The sequence below is a fragment of the Salvelinus sp. IW2-2015 genome, unplaced genomic scaffold (genome assembly GCF_002910315.2).
Source record: "Salvelinus sp. IW2-2015 unplaced genomic scaffold, ASM291031v2 Un_scaffold1530, whole genome shotgun sequence".
In the NCBI taxonomy this organism is placed as follows: Eukaryota; Metazoa; Chordata; class Actinopteri; order Salmoniformes; family Salmonidae; genus Salvelinus; species Salvelinus sp. IW2-2015.
Window position 1 is genome coordinate 158,712 of NW_019942968.1, and position 11,315 is coordinate 170,026.

General features: G+C 44.1%; 1 pseudogene; it reads right to left on the reverse strand.

The window, feature by feature from the left end:
• Window positions 1–9,251: 9,251 nt before the first annotated feature.
• On the reverse strand, window positions 9,252–10,889 carry LOC112071145 (protein arginine N-methyltransferase 6-like; annotated as a pseudogene).
• Window positions 10,890–11,315: the final 426 nt, after the last annotated feature.

The window sequence follows — 11,315 nt, forward strand, 5'->3', positions numbered from 1 at the left end:
CTATTTCTCTTCCTCAGCTATTTCACCACTTTCCTAGCACCTCCTTCCTCTGGCACTCTACTTCCTCCTGGCACTCTACTTCCTCCTGGCACTCACTTCCTCCTTGCACCCTCCTTCCTCCTAGCAACTAGCACTCTCCTTCCTCCTAGCAACTAGCACTCTCCTTCCTCCTAGCAACTAGCACCCTCCTTCCTCCTAGCACTTCCTCCTACTAGCACCGTCCTTCCTCCTAGCGCCTCCTTCCTCCTAGCACCGTCCTTCCTCTAGACCCTCCTGCCTCCTAGCACCCTCCTTCCTCCTAGCAACTAGCACTCTCCTTCCTCCTAGCAACTAGCACACCTCCTCCTACACCCTTCCTCCTAGCACCCTCCTTCTTCTAGCAGTCTTTTTCTTCCTATCGCCCTCCGTCCTCCTAGCACCCTCCTTCCTCCTAGCCCCTCCTTAGCTACTCTCCTTTCCTCCTTGCACCCCTTCCTCCTAGCACCTCCCTTCTTCTCCTAGCAATCTTTTTCTCCTAGCACCCTCCTCCCCTGCACCCTCCTTCCTCCTTGCACCCTCTCTCCTGAGACCTCCTTTCTTCCTAGTTCCCTCCTTCCCTCCGCGCCCTCCCTTCCCTCCTAGCCCCTTCCTTCCTCCCCTTGGGCTTCTTCACTCAAGTTCGTGTTAAGTAATCAAAATGTTGAAATAAAAATGTCCCTAAAAATCACATAATATGTAAAGCTTAGTTTAATAAATTTAGCGTCGTCAGATTCCAGTAACGCCCATACAATAAATCTTTAGAGTGAGTGAGTTTACAATCCTGTGTTGTCCCTTAGACATACGAGCCCCAAATATCTCAGCTGCTAGAGATATCTGCTAAGGAATGGGCAAACAGAACTAATACCAGCATACGTAGTGTGTGAAAAAACCTTGTGGAAGACTTACAAACAACGTTTGACCTCTGCGATCGCCAACCCAAAAGTATGTAAACCATAACAAGAATGTATTTTCGACTAACACTTCGTTTGCTTCTGACTTAGTCCCAGACGAAAATACTTATTTTCCACATAATTTGCAATGAAATCATTAAAAATGACCTTAGCGCATATGTGATCTTTCTTTACGTACTGGGGAAGTATTTATTTTTAATGAGAATACCTCGGGACTAATGAACTTCTGATCAAATCTGTTCATTGTAGCTTGACTACCCAGGAGCTGTCTGAACCACTTATGGATTAATTTCCTACTACTACAGCACCCATACTGCTCACTTCCTTTTCTTACAATGATGAGTGAAAGCTAACAAAAATTAGCTGAGCGGTTCTCTTCTGATCTCTTTTCATCTCTCATTCAAATATGACGTGTCTTAATTTGTACAAGCACAACACCACACACTCTCTAATTTAAAGCTCGGTAGAACAGCCCAAGTATGGTTAGTATGGTGGTTTTGTAGAGTTGTAATGCAACGCAGAATTGCTGGGCCCATATCCAAGGTTTAGTGACTTCAAGTTAGTTTGTTACTCACAGCGTTCTACGGCGCAAATTCTTATTTGTAAAAGACAGCCCAAGCCTTTTTTAAGACCACACTTTATCCGAAAAGGTATCTGCAGGCTTCGAGTCGGCCAGTTCCCTGTCCGTGATGCTCATGCTAGTCTACGTTGCCGCATGAGAGCGTCCTATCTCAGGTTAACTGCCACGATGTAGTTTACGCTTCTACTGAGTGGCAACACTGTTAGGAGCATTATGCGCCAAGCCCATCACATCAAATCGATGGCACCCACACCTAAAAGTATGACTAGGTATAGTTTAAGATGTTGAATAGACCAAACGATACGCGAAAATATGTCTCTTCTAGTAGCTCGTGCCATGATTGACAACGATACCACGACCAATAGCGCGTTCTTAATAACGACAGAAATTATTTGTATTTCATGCATACACGTGTTGAGCCACTTGCCTTTAGAGTGACCCAAAGATGAACATCGATTTCTACGATGTCTAACTGAGGGGTGACAGCATAATCTAGAGGTTTGAATTATAAAAGCAATACCTATATCTAGAAGTGTAAATCTTATTTACTCCATCTGTGAATTATAAGGGCTATCAAATGTTGTCTTTATTTCTCAAGTCTTGTTTATAGAGTTAGTATTTTGAGATTCTTGTGCTGTCACTGGGTGAATTGTGTATACTCTCTGAGCAGCTCAACGCAATGCAGCCTCCCATCAGGAGTTTTCCGAGTTCGCACCTCCCATGCTAATTAGTTCCCCATCTACTGCTTCTGAGTGGTTTACTGTACTCTCCTAGTATACATCCTTGACCTTGACGAGTGTACCTCCCAAACATCAATGCTCTTCCACTTATTCGATTTATACACTCGATTCTCCCGTTCGCATCTCGTATCCTCTATTATTCTCTCAATCGTATACCAATTATGCTATCATCACAAATCGAAAATCATATAGTTTATCCAGCTACACGCGAATCCCCACATTCTTCAATGAAGCCAACTTCTCTCCCTCTAAATGAGGAGTAAAATTTCTAAATGAAAACGGGATCTGAATATCGTCCGTCATGGTCAACCTAGTTTATCAAAAGTCGCAATATAGATACAATACATATTTTTAGCCATCCACATTTTATATTTCTTGATTATTCGTAACTATATCTGAATTACCTAGTAATTTTCACGCATCGATCGGAGACGTTAGCAGCGCGCCGTCAGGACCCAAGCAAAGTCCAGACAGGCTTACAGCTCTGTTCCGCCCCCGTAAGACCTCACATGCCACACTTTATTACCCCCGTATTTTTGGCAGAAAGTCAGAAATGTACCGACCACAGATTGATTTCCAATGTTATGGCACTTACCATAGTCAACGAAACAATCGACCCTACAAATAGATACCCTCTACGGGACATGTTCAGGTAGCTATTTCGAAAACTGTATTTTCTTACGTACAGCCTTATATCCTATATGGAGACCTGGTCACAAAATCCTCCTAGCACCCTCCTTCCTCCTAGCACCCTCCTTCCTCCTAGCATCCTCCTTCCTCCTTGCACCCTCCTTCCTCCTAGCACCCTCCTTCTTCCTAGCAATCTTTTTCTTCCTAGCACCCTCCTTCCTCCTAGCACCCTCCTTCCTCCTTGCACCCTCCTTCCTCCTAGAACCCTCCTTCTTCCTAGTTCCCTCCTTCCTCCTAGCGCCCTCCTTCCTCCTAGCGCCTTCCTTCCTCCTTGGAGGCCTTCTTCATCAGTCTGTGAAGTTATAATGCTGAAAATAACAGAACGTCAGATGCGTATTTAGATTTCTTTCATTTATTTGATGACTTATGTTGTCCCATAACAGCTGTTTTCCTCGTCGCCTGCTGTCAGACGAGTGCTTGTGTTTCTCAGACTGGGGAGACATTTTTAAGAGAGATACGGGACTATGAACCTTTGGACAGAATAGTTGTTGCCTACCCAGGAGCTCGAACATAGTGGATTCTCCTCTCACACATAATGCCTCCAGAATGAGTTAGATTAAAAACATTCTCTATTGATCTTTCTCTCCATCGTAGTGCAATACAAGACAAATAAACCCATTTAAAGTTCTATGCCAAGGATGGTTTAGTATTGGTTTAGTATTGAGCAGAGAATGGCTGTGTATGCCAGAGTTTGATACAGAGTTCAGGAGCGGCTGGAAGCTAATACTGCACTTGACATTTCCAATATCTGCGCATCTGCAGTTAGTCTGTCTACTGGGCGGAGAACTGGCAGGTTAGGAGACACCTGTGGCACAGTGGCAACTAAGTGAATTTGAGCCKAAATGTGGCAGCAGAGCAAGTTTGAGACAAAATGTTGCTGTGAAGTCAGATTGAACAATGAGAGTCAAGAAAGACTACTGAATAACATCCTATATGCCATGCACCTCCTGTACCACCTCCTCTCCCACATCCTGTCCCACACTGCAGAATCATGAAGACAAAAACACGTTTGTCATGCCCTTATCCATATACACTGAACAAAAATATAAACGCAGCATGCAACAACTTCAAAGATATTACTGAGTTACAGTTCATATAAGAAAATCAGTCAATTGAAATTAATTAATTAGGTCTTAATCTACTGATTTCACATGATTGGGCAGGAGCGCAGGCCCAGCCAATCAGAATTACTTTCCCCCCACAAAAGGACTTTATTACAGACAGAAATACTCCTCAGTTTCATCAGCTGTCCAGGTGGCTGTCTCAGACGATCCTGCAGGTAAAGAAACCGGATGTGGAGGTCCTGGACTGGTGTGGTTACACGTGGTCTGCGGTTTTGAGGCCGGTTGGAGGTACTGCCTAATTCTCTGAAACGATGTTGGAGGCTGCTTATGGTAGAYAAATGAAAATTGAATTCTCTGGGATCTTTTATTTCAGTTCATGAAACATGAGACCAACACCTTTACATGCTGAATTAATATTTTTGTTCAGTATACATGAATTACTTGTAAGGGGTGCGTAACTGGTGGCAGGGAAGTCAGACGCAGGAGAGCAGAACTCGGTAATAGCCGGAGCAGTTTAATACCAAAACCAACGACATCAAGAAAATAACAACTTGGGTACAAAACCCGACGCGCACCAGTCCACATGTGCACAAGCACTTACAAACAAACAATACCACACAAAGACATGGGGGGAACAGAGGGTTAAATACACAACACGTAATGAGAGAATGAAAACCATGTGTGTGGGAAAACAAGACAAAACAAATGGAAAATMAAAAATGGATCGGCGATGGCTAGAAGACCGGTGACGTCGACCGCCGAACACCGCCCGAACAAGGAGAGGAACCGACTTCAGTAGAAGTCGTGACATTACCCTATCACACATGATCACCTTACTGTAAGCTAAACTCTCATACTGTGGAATGTAAACTGAAATGCATTACTGTAAGCTAATGGATAGACTCTCATGCTGTGGAATGAGAACTGAAATATCAGAGAAAGCTGGACATTTGCCCTCACTTGACCTCCATAGCAGTCTTGTTTGGGTAATATAATAGCATACATCAGTCTTGTTTGGGTAATATAATAGCATAGCAGACTTGTTTGGGTCATATAATAGCATCGCAGTCCTTGTTTGGGTAATATAATAGCATAGCAGTCTTGTTTGGGTAATATAATAGTATACATCAGGGAGTTTCAAACTAGAATTCAGTCCACTATTGGATTAATCTATAACATTAATAGTGCATAACCATTAGAATGACAATGAGGTCAAATATGATATCAGATTCAGTTCAATGGGTTCAAGTCTATGGCCCAGTGAGATGGGAATCCTGCAAATATATAGTACCAGTCAAAAGTTTGGACACACCTACTCATTTAAGGGTTTTTCTTTATTTTTACTACTTTATACATTTTAGAATAATAATAAAAATGTCATAAATAAATCAAAATATATTTTATATTTGAGATCCTTCAAAGTAGCCACCCTTTGCCTTGATGACAACTTTGCACACTCTTGGCATTCTCTCAACCAGCTTCAGGAGGTAGTCACCTGGAATGCATTTTAATTAACAGGTGTGCCTTGTTAGAAGTTAATTTGTGGAATTTCTTAAGTGGAATTGCCTAGGAGCAACAACTGCTCAGCCATAAAGTGATAGGCAACACAAGCTCACAGAACGGGACTGCTGAGCACTGAAGGGTATAGTGCTCAAACATRGTCTGTCCTCYGTTGCAACACTCACTACCAAGTTCCAAACTGCCTCTGGAAGCAACTTCAGCACAATAACTGTTCGTCGAGAGCTTATAGGTTTTCATGGCTAAGCAGCTGCACACAAGCCTAAGATCAGCATGTGCAATGTCAATTGTCTGCTGCAGTGGTGTAAAGCTCGCCACCATTGGACTCTGGAGCAGTGGAAACACGTTCTCTGGAGTGATGAATACTGTGCATTTGGCAGTCCGACGCACAAATCTAGGTTTGGCGGATGATAGGAGAATGCTTCCTGCCCAAATGCACATTGCCAACTGTAAAGAATGATGGAGAACGAATAATGGTCTAGGGCTGTTTTTTATGYTTCGGGCTAGGCCCTTTAGTTCCAGTGAAAGGAAATSTTAGTGCTACATTCTAGACGATTCTATGCTTTCAAGTTTGTGGCAACAGTTTGAGGAAGGCCATTTCCTGTTTCAGTATGGCAATGACCCCGTTCACAAAGATAGGTCCATACAGAAATGGTATGTCGAGATCGGTGTGGAAGAACTTGACTGATTGGCACAGAGCCCTGACCTCTACCCCATCGAACACCTTTGGGATGAATTGGAARGCCGAKTGTGAGCCAGCTCTATTCGCCCAACATCAGTGCCCGACCCTACTAATGTTCTTGTGGCTGAATGGAAGCAAGTCCCCATAGCATTGTTCCAACATCRAGTGGAAAGCCTTCCCAGAAGAGTGGGGGGGACCAACTCCACATTAATGCTCAAGATTTTGGAATGAGTTGTTCGACAAGCAGGTGTCCACATACTTTTGGTAATGTAGTATATATAAATATATAAATATACATATATATACAGTGGGGAGAACAAGTATTTGATAGACTGCAGATTTGCAGGTTTCCAACTTACAAAGCATGTAGGGGTCTGTAATTTTTATCATAGGTACACTTCAACTGTGAGAGACGGAATCTAAAACAAAAATCCAGAAAATCACATTGTATGATTTTTAAGTAATTAATTTGCATTTTATTGCATGACATATATTTGATACATCAGAAAAGCAGAACTTAATATTTGGTAACGAAAATTTGTTTGCAATTACAGAGATCATACGTTTCCTGTAGTTCTTGACCAGGTTTGCACACACTGCAGCAGGGATTTTGGCCCACTCCTCCATACAGACCTTCCTCAGATCCTTCAGGTTTCGGGGCTGTCGCTGGGCAATACGGACTTTCGCTCCCTCCAAAGATTTTCTATGGTTCAGGTCTGGAGACTGGCTCCGCCACTCCAGGACCTTGAGATGCTTCTCGGAGCCACTCCTTAGTTGCCCTGGCTGTGTGTTTCGGGTCGTTGTCATGCTGGAAGACCCAGCCACGACCCATCTTCAATGCTCTTACTGGGGGAAGGAGGTTGTTGGCCAAGATCTCGCGATACATGGCCCCATCCATCCTCCCCTCAATACGGTGCAGTCGTCCTGTCCCCTTTGCAGAAAAGCATCCCCAAAGAATGATGTTTCCACCTCCATGCTTCACGGTTGGGATGGTGTTCTTGGGGTTGTACTCATCCTTCTTCTCCTCCAAACACAGCAAGTGCAGTTTAGACCAAAAAGCTATATTTTTGTCTCATCAGACCACATGACCTTCTCCCATTCCTCCTCTGGATCATCCAGATGGTCATTGGCAAACTTCAGACGGACCTGGACATGCGCTGGCTTGAGCAGGGGGACCTTGCGTGCGCTGCAGGATTTTAATCCATGACGGCGTAGTGTGTTACTAATGGTTTTCTTTGAGACTGTGGTCCCAGCTCTCTTCAGGTCTGACCAGGTCCTGCCATGTAGTTCTGGGCTGATCCCTCACCTTCCTCATATCATTGATGCCCACGAGGTGAGATCTTGCATGGAGCCCCGACCGAGGGTGATTGACGGTCATTTTGAACTTCTTCCATTTTCTAATAATTGTGCCAACATTTGTTGCCTTCTCAACAAGCTGCTTGCCTATTGTCCTGTGCCCATCCCAGCCTTGTGCAGGTCTACAATTTATATCCCTGATGTCCTTCACACATCTCTCTGGTCTTGGCCATTGTGGAGAGGTTGGAGTCTGTTTGATTGAGTGTGTGGACAGGTGTCTTTTATACAGGTAACGAGTTCAAACAGGTGCAGTTAATACAGGTAATGAGTGGAGAACAGGAGGGCTTCTTAAAGAAAAATGAACAGGTCTGTGAGAGCCGGAATTCTTACTGGTTGGAGGTGATCAAATACTTATGTCATGCAATAAAATGCAAATTAATTACTTAAAAATCATACAATGTGATTTTCTGGATTCTTGTTTAGATTCCGTCTCTCACAGTTGAAGTATACCTATGATAAAAATGACTGACCTCTACATGCTTTGTAAGTAGGAAAACCTGCAAAATCAGCAGTGTATCAAATACTTGTTCTCCCCACTGTATATAAACATGTTTTCTAAGACATTTAAAATTGCAGTAGGCCTTCATCAGTGTAGCCAGGTAAACAGTGTGCTGGTCTAATATCTAGCCTACCTATACTGAACAAGACAGAAGACAAGATCATAGGAATCAGTGGAGCCAGACAACAGTTATGGTGACTGTTGACCGAGCTGTTCACCAACTGCTGATAAATGGTAGACCTGACCTGTTTTCCTTTATTCTACTGTCAGAGTCGCTCGTAGGTTTTAGAGATAAAACAATAGTTAATGTAAACTGAGAAAAAGTATACCATTTCAATTAAGAGAACTTCTGCGTTGAATTGATTCATTTAATTCCATCCACTCGGGTAATCAATTCAGATCATTATAATAACACTTAGGCTCTCCACAAGTTCAAGGACATCAGCAAATTCCTTAACAATGGTGAGATTGTTTCCACCCTCCTTCTTTACAACATAGGCCTACAATTAATGACCAAGTGTCCCTCTTCCCTCTTTGCTGCTAATCCAGTGCGCTAAGCCAGTGGCTAAGCCAGTGCGCTAAACAGTGCGCTAAACCAGTGCCCTAAGCCAGTGCGCTAAGCCAGTACGCTAAGCCATTACGCTAAACCAGTGCGCTAAGCCAGTGCGCTAAGCCAGTGCGCTAAGCCAGTGCGTAAGCCAGTGCGCTAACCAGTGCGCTAAGCAGTGCGCTAACCAGTGCGCTAACCAGTGCCCTAAGCCAGTGCGCTAAGCAGTACGCTAAGCCAGTACTCTAAGCCAGTACGCTAAAACAGTTATGCTAAACAGTGCGCTAAACCAGTGCGCTAAGCCATTGCGCTAAACCAGTGCGCTAAGCCAGCCAGTTGCGCTAAGCCAGTGCGCTAAGCAGTGCGCTAAACCATTGCGCTAAATCCCAGTGCGCTAAGCCAGTGCGCCTAAGCCAGTGCGCTAAAACCCAGTGCGCTAAGGCCAGTGCGCTAAGCCAAGTACGCTAAGCCCAGTGCGCTAAGCCAGTGCGCTAAGCAGTGGCGCTAACAACCAGTGTGCTAAACAGTGGCTAAGCCAGTGCGCTAAGCCAGTACGCTAACCAGTGCGCTAAGCCAGTGCGCTAAGCCAGTACGCTAAGCCAGTGCGCTAAGCCAGTACGCTAAACCAGTATGCTAAGCCAGTACGCTAATTTAAGCCTGATACTGACACTGCTAATGCCAGATGAACCTCTCCAGAATATCCATCTGGGATGGAGAAGGTCTTGGAATATTTTTTGAGTTCTCCTATAATGTAGTCCACGTGGATGGTTATATGTTTGGAACTGTCCTCTGAGGGATACATGTTGACCTCGCCCACCACTACAGTGTCCTACCTAACATCCACTGGTTCGTCCAGATACATCACCGCCTGCTTCCAGTGGATATCCAGTTTGAAAGGAGATGTGGAGAGGACCAGGGGCTTTTCCTCGCTACCAGGGAAAGGTTACTGTGAACCACACGCTTGATCGCGTTCACAGCAGACGAYCCAAAACAGTCGCACTTGAATGCCTCCTTCACTGATTTCAGCTGCTCCGTGGTAAACGAGTACAGATCCAACTCTGCGAACTTGGAGAGGTGGGAGAGCACGTCCTCTACCATCACCAAGTTCACGGTGATGTCATTGTTCATGATGCATTTCCTGGCGAATTCAGACATGCATGACATGTCCATACTGGTCCTTCATAGTGGACCAGAAACTCAGCCGGCCCTCCATCACCAAGTCATTGATGGGTGCAATGTACAATTCCACCATGGAAAGCGGAATTCAGCATGGATTCGTGAAGCAGGACATACACTCATCACGTCCACCTGCTCGGGCAAATCGATTGTCTCCAGAGTAGCTTTAATCACTTCGATTCTGTCTTCCATCTTAGTATATTTTTAACGATTTTCACAGATTGATCAGCGGTTGAACTACCCTCCACGTCGTAAACTTTCCTGGTCCCGGCTTGGGCAAAGAAACAGCAGTTCCTTCCCCGACATCCAACACTACTTTACTTTGGATTGAACTGCTGTTCCTCAGTACCCCTGTCCTGTACGTGTTCGTCCGGACAGTGTCTGCAATCATTTCTTCATGAATGGTAATATTGAATTAACTGTCAAAGTACAGGTTATCCTGCACATTTCTGTCTAATTTCCTTTTCTTTGTGAAGTGGAATTTTCCTTGCCCTCAAATTCTTGTTATCACATTGGAAATGGAATTTCAGTGCATTATACGTCCTGAAAGTGGAAATGGGTTGCATCGTGGTCTTTGTAGTTTTATAAGCAGTCAAATGTGTCAATGTGATAGCTATTTGCTTGCGGTAGAACTACATTTCCCATAAGTAAAAAGACGGCGGTCGCAATGCATTGTTTAATACACCTATTAATCAATCAATTACATGAATAGCAGGACATCAAAAATCATCTTAAGGAATAGTGAGAAACGTTATGATATTGAAAATGGGACTAGTGAATGTTCACCAAGACAACCTTGCATATCATATGCAGCATGCAAGAAAACCATCATCATCATCATCATCACTGTAAAACAATATAAAACAGGATACAGTGGCCATCATAGGCCTACATGTGCTCCGTTAGGATATGTTTTGCTGTGGGGAAGACCAATTATAGGCTACCCAGCATGCCCACAAATAGTTCTAAGCTGTCCATCCCCAGAGTTATGGCAGGCAGAACACAGGTTTATGGAACTGTTCTCCTCTTTGAGTGAATCCTCTGTGACTTTCTCAGTTCCTTCCAAAGATCCTTGGCTAGTGCTAGTGGAGCAGGAGCTGTATCCCATTTCACTAAGATGAAAAGGAGAGTAGYGAGCTGCCAGGTTGTTGGGTTTTCCAACATTCCAGATGGCCTTTTTTTCAAATGGAAACACAGGGCAGTGTGATGAAACATTTGAGCATGTGTGTAGTGTGAGCATGCATGGAAAGTAGCATATCATGTAAGAAACTTTACCATGACCTGGTTTATCAAAATTGTTAACATTAGAAACAATTATTGTATATTTTTGGGGGTTCTGTGCCAATGGTAAATCAACACATTTTACCATTTGCCACAAAATGTAGGCCTACTCATTTTGCATAGTAGAGTGGTTCCCAACTCAAGTCCTGGAGTTGGGCTGTTGGGGGTACTGGGGGACTGGAGTTGGGCTGTTGGGGGTACTGGAGGTCTGTATAGTCCCCCAGGAGCAGCCTGACTAACGTCAGTCTGTATA